This window comes from Mirounga angustirostris, unplaced genomic scaffold (genome assembly GCF_029215605.1).
Source record: "Mirounga angustirostris isolate CCGP_5_RB_7025 unplaced genomic scaffold, mMirAng1.0.hap1 SCAF_4, whole genome shotgun sequence".
NCBI lineage: Eukaryota > Metazoa > Chordata > Mammalia > Carnivora > Phocidae > Mirounga > Mirounga angustirostris.
The window spans coordinates 40,118,824-40,125,350 of record NW_026991712.1 but is presented as its reverse complement, the minus strand read 5'-3'; positions in this window follow the sequence as shown (position 1 = coordinate 40,125,350).

Here is a 6,527-nt window from a genome sequence, read left to right as displayed (position 1 = left end):
GATCTTCCTGAGGAGAGGGTTCCTGGACTGGAAGATCCACCTGAGCAAAGATCTGGGGTAAGAATGTTCTGGAAACAGGGAACGTCACAGTAAAAGCCTTGAGCCAGGAACAAGCTGGCATGTTCTAGGAATAGAAGCAACCACTGCCTGAGGAATAGAAGTGGGTGGGCTGTGGGTGTAAGATGAGGTTGGGGGTAACGGGCTGGATCATGCAGGACCTTGTAGGTTAAGACATGGACTTTGGATTTTACTCTAGCGAGATGGAAACATCTTGAAAGGTTTTAAGTAGGGGGGTGTGGTGATCTGATTGATGTGTTTAAAACATCCTGCTGTCTGCTATGTTGCTTTGTGGGCAATGAACATTAGGGAGGCAAGAGCAGAAGCAAGGAGATTGGCAGGTACAACACAACATATGATGCCTCTAAAGTTTAATATGGCGACTGTCCTCAGGCAGCGAAAAAGAACTGTGCCGAATTTGCCATGCCCAAACCCAGGTCTAGAGGTAGAGGGCCTTAGCCTACTACAGGGTACCTGGGCACAGACATGAAGAACACTCCTCCCCGCAAACAACATTGTGTAAAGAGGAGGGCAGCTGACCTTCAAATGAGACAAGCTGTGTTGGAATCCCAGATCTGTCTGGTCACCTTTCCAGCTTTAGTTTTTTCCTCTGTGAAGTGGAACTAATGGGCCCACCCCTCAGGCAAATTCCCATCAGATGGGAGTCTGAGATGACGCAACATAGGCAGAAGCACTCGGGGAATGTTAACTTCCCTTCTTCCTGGGGGTGGCACATTTCAGGGAGGTGGTGCAGGGAATAACTCTTGTCCTCTGCATCCCAGACTAGAATGGCCCGTGTTTAGAAAGGACCCTATGCTTACCACTCTCCTGTAAGATGCATTATAGTAATGTGACCAGGAAGCTAGGAAGGCCACTTCAAACTGCATTATTCAGTCAACAAGAAACTTGAACTGAAAGTGGGAAAAAAAAAAAAGTCAAGAAAAGCAGTCATGGAGAAGGTTTGCCCAACTGCATGGCAAATTGAACTTCTGTGTCACACCTTCTCTGAGACAAAGCCATGAGGACTAAGGTTTGCATACTTGTACACTATTTCAAAGTGCATTCCCTTCTGTAGCACGCTATGGGAATGTGATTTGGATGGTAAAACAGATTTGGAGAGTTTGGATCTCCTTGCAAAATAAAAGGGCCAAAATGCAGGTTGGAGTAATAACTTTCACCTGACAGCCAGTGGTGGGGTTTACTTGGGTAAATGGTTTTCTAATTGACAGTTTTAGGCCCTGGCAACCGCAATAGAAATAGAGTCCAAATCCTTTTGAGGGCCTATAACTCCAAAAGCTGTGTTAATGTGATAGATTAAATGTACCAAAGCTGAGGCAGCCCAGCGGCAGACCCCGGTGCTGGGGATTGCCTTTTCCTGGTTTCACAACTGTTTGTTTTGATTGCTTTAAGTGTTGCAAAGCCCCATTGCCTTCCCTTCCAATTTCTGGCCCACCTCTACCCATACTGCTGGTTCATTTGAACTTCTTTTCAACTTTTGCTTCCTTAGAAAGCCTCTGCTGATCATGTGGTCAAAGATTTTGGGTGTTAAATTTGGCTACCCAGAACAGCCATATTGTCCAGGATTCTCCTTTTTCCATGCATTTCCAGAACTTCTTCACACACATTGCATCTGTAGTAGTCAGTTTATGTTGTCTAACAGCCTCAAAAATCTCAGCACCTCATGGGTTGTAGGTGGTGGACCATGTTTCCTCTAATTTAATCTGAGCTCAGCTGGTTAAGTGGCTGTGCTTTGGGGTGTGAGTTTACTGGGTTGATTCCAGTCTCAGGACTGGGTGCAGGAATGCCTGAATGTCTTTTTTCATGTGTGGGAACAACAACTACCTGGGGTCTGTCCTCATGGCAAATGGAAGCAGCTTAAGAGGGCAAACCAAGTACACATTTCAAGCCTCCTCCCACATCATTTCTTCTCATATCCCATGGGCCAAGGCAAAAAAAACCCCAAAGTCAAGGAGGAGGGAAATATACTCTTCCTCTAGTGGGAGGAAGGAAAGTCACATGGCAAAGGGTCTGGATGTATAAATATAACATGGGGATGTTTGAAGAGCTGGTGACCAGTGAGCCAATCTACTACAACCTTCTTCTCCAAGTCCTGGTCCTGCTCCTGGTCTTGGATAGAACCAAGGACTCACAATGAATGCTCATTCCATGTAGAGTGAAGCCTCTTGGGGAGATCGTTTCACTTCTGAAGGCACCACTGTAGCGCTGCAAAACTAAAGCATTGAGCCCAGTGGACTCTAAGGTTCAAACGTTCTATGAATCTGTATGTTCAGAATATATGTTCGTAAAGGGAGAATTTCTAAAATATTTTCTTGGGCCAAAGAAGGAAACTGCTAAATGGTGCTAAGAGTTGGAAAGTCACTAAGAGAAGTGTAGAGATTGCCTGTTAGGTTTTACTTACTAAATTTGTCCCAAACTCTGCTTATTGGTCAGAATCATGAAGAGGAAGAAGGAAACACATACATTAAGGCCTACTGTTGGTCTCAAGCTGCACCAGGCACTGAGAATATAACATTAAACAAATAGACAAATTCTCTGACTGCATGTGAGCTGTCATCTCAAATGTCAGTTTACCTGGGCTGGGTTCACTTAACCACACATCAACTCCAATTCCATTTTTTCCCAAGTTGCTCAGAATGAGTTCATTGCATTCATACATTTCTATGATCTATCATTTTATCCTGTGATCTGTTTGGGGTTCGATGCTAAGTTTTAATATTGTCCAAGCATCACCTGAGAAAAAGAGAGGATGAACCATACTATAAATGTTGGGGAGTCATACCCACAAACTATGTCCCCAGGGAGTTCATGGGCCTGTAGCTCTGGTGTTAATAGCAGTTGTTCACATTGATCAGATAAGTACAGACATTACAATGTCTATCTACCTGGTTGGTGATTTCCCTTAAGAATGTAAATAAATACTTAACAAGAGAAATGGAGCTAGAGTCCGTACAGCTGCTTTGAGAAATTCTGAAGACAAGGTAAATCAGCAGGGAAGAGAAGAAGGAGGGGATAGAAGAATGATTAAAACATCAAAAGGGAAATCAGTAAATTTGAAACCCCAGACCTGGAAACCATTAGAAGTCAGCTGGTAACTGTCAAGAATCAATATAAGAAATATGTAATTTTTAATAACTCAGAAATAAAGTATGCTGTTAGTATGCTAGGAATTGAGGTAGGGGGTGAAAAGAAGTGAGGAGAAATGTGGTCTGTTAGCAATTTTTACGGATGCCAGGGCCAGCTTAAGGGGGGTCACTCTCACCTTCTAAGCACTCCGCTCTGTGCTTCAGCCTCAGCGCAGCACATACCAGCCTGGCATCCCCCAGGGCACATCCAGCATTTCTACTGCTCAGCTAGTTTAAGAGACGTCATATCCAGGATTCCTCGGTGTTATCAATCCACACATGGCTGTCTTTGCCACAATCATCTTCCCCAAATAAATTGGGGCTACAGGAAACTTTTTATTAAAGAGCCCTTAGTTTTTAAATAAATAAATATTTACCTTTCCATTATTTAGATACCAAATTCATATCTTAAAATATTGAAACCTTTCAAGGGCAACTCAAAAGTAGCTTAAGCAAGGATTTTCCCATGTGGTAGGTTTTTGTAGATCTTACCAACACGAATGTGCAGCCAAATTGGAAAACATCTTTACTAAGGAATTGAAGATGAGTACCTTGAAGATCACTTCAGAGATGGACATTCCTCCAAAGGAAGAAAGAATGAAAACTATCTGACACACAAGCAGACAAGAGGATCCGTGGAAAGATTAGATGAGCATTTCCAAAGTGTGCTGTATGGAATATTAATTCTGAATAGGAATATTAGTTTAATAGGCATTTCATTAAAAAACAATAACAACAAGCAAACAAAATGGGTCCCAGTATCAAAGAAGTTTGCAAAGCTAAATAGATTCCTCTCTTGCAGGACTTTTCAGATCCTGTATGGGATCTGAACAGGATTGTGAATCTCAGAATTTATGAATGGGATGGGATTTACTTTTGTATTGTTGAGAAGTTATTTCACCATGGACCATTTTCATATTGATCATCTGTCAAATTCGAGTATGAGTTGGCTTTTTTTCTCTAACTCAGCAGGTGTCAATATCTTAAATGCATTGAAATAAAAAAAATCATTACAAAGACAAAGATTACAGTGAACACTTCTGGCATATTTTTCAAGTTTCAATTCTACTAATAAGTCTTCTTGGATAAAGGAGAACTCTAATGTTGCTCCTAAAGTCCTCTGATCTTCAAAACTGGGTCCATTTCGTCGTAGCCCCCCGAAAATTTCATCCCATTCTGGATCCCAATTGAGCATCAGGCCAGTCTTAATGCCAGGCTCCTTTGACTATGGAGTGTGAGTGATTGTTCCCTGCTTTGTTTCCCTGTAGCTGGAAGATTTTAGAGAAGAAAGGGGCCTTACAAATCTCCTCTCCTAGAGCGGAAACTGAGGTCCAGAGATGGGGAAGAGGCGCCTTAAAACTACACAGCTATCTTTTCTAGTACTTGCAAACCCATCCAGATGACTAAGCCATGCTTCCCTTCCCTGCACCTCTCAGGCATAAAGAACGTCACGTTTCCTCCAACTCCACATCCCACTTGACTCTTCAGGAGTATGAAGCAATTTGAATGAGCTTCCCTGCGCCCTGTCACAGACTGGAGCACATTAAGGACAGGAAATTAGGCAAGGGCATGTTTGTAGATCCGGTGCCGATTACTCTTCCACTCAGATTGTACATCCACCAATACGGAATGGATTTATCTCTAATTTATTAAAGGTCAGTCAGCATGGATTGATAAAGGAAAGGCCATGTCTGATAAATTCACCTAAATTGAATTCTTGGGCCACATTACCAAATCAGCAGACATAATTTATCTGGATTTCAGGAAAGCATTTAGTGCTATACCATATAACAGATGCATTTACTAAGGCAAAGTATTGTGTGACGGTTAAGTGTCAGGTGGCAATTCTGGAAACAGGTTTAAAATGGCCCCAAACCCAACACTGGGTGTGCCGCCAGGAGACACTTAAGAGTACAGAGAGAGGGGTCAGTCTGGGGGTCATTATTTCAAAGTCCTCGACCCTAATTATAATTTAATTTCCACAATGGTCATATCTCTTGAGAGCAAAATTGGGATGAAGGGGACAGTTTTAAAAAGAACAGACTGAAAACAAGTTCTGAATTGCTTTTTTCAATCAGACTGGCTCAGCAAGGGATGAATGAGTTATTCTTCCAGCAAATGAACACAAATAAACAAAAGAACAAAGGAAGCCAAAGACTTCTGTCCAACAAAGAAATGCAACGAAGAACTTGAGCAGCACAGTGATGGGAAGCAGTGGGTTTCACTAATACTCCAAACTCTGAGTCTGAGTTGATATCACAAGAGCAATAGAAATGGAATTTAGGGTTCTTGAGATATAAATAGGGTCAAATAATTACCTAACTATGAGTCATTAATATCCTTGCTGTAGCCTCAAAAGGCACGAGCTCCTAACTCTGGTTTGAATTCACCTCTTTTTAAAGTCAAGATTTATGCATCAGCCTTACATCTTTATTCAGGCAATGTGGAATGGATTTTTCCCTAATTCATTAAAGGTCAGTCAGCATGGATTGATAAAGGGAAACCCATGTCTGATACATTTGCTTAAATTGAATATTTCCTCTGGGCTACTGCTAAGGTGACCTGAGGTGACCGTCATTGAGAATGCATTCAGGCAAGCTTAAACTGAGATCTCTGCCTAACACCCTCACCAACTCCTTGGGAACCCAAGAAGAAAGCAGTAGCAAAATGCAGGCTCATTCTCTCACTCAGGAACAAGCTATGGTGTTTGAGCCTGGCATCAGTAACTATTTTCCAGGTCTGCCCCAAAGTTGAAGCTGAGGGTGTCCACAAACACTGAGCACCTCACAACAGCATTGAGCTCATGCACACTTGCACACATTTGTTCTGTCTCCATGCCTCCCCCTCCCACTTCACCCTGGATACCTGTCAAAGCCAGCCAGGCACCAGAGCCATCTCTGACATTTACTTCTTATTTGGTAGTATGTAGTGTGTGATGGTTAGTTGTATATGTCAACTTGGAGGGTGTTTTTGGATGGGATTAACATTTTGGTGAACTTTCAGTGAGCAGATTGCCCTCCATAATGTGTGTGGGCCTTATCCAATTAGTTGAAGGCCCGAATAGAACAAAAAGGCCAGCCTCCCTAGCAAAAGAGAATTCTCCAGCAAAGCACCTTTGGACTTCATCTGCACCATTGGTTCTCCTGGGTCTCCAGGCTGCTGACTCACACTTCAGATTTGGATTTGCCAGTCTCCAAAATCACATGAGCCAATTCCTTATAATAAATGTCTTACCATAATCTCTTTTATGTTTCCATATAAATCTAATTTCTATATATATCTATATATACATATAGATATATATCTCTTTCCATTAATCTCTTTTCA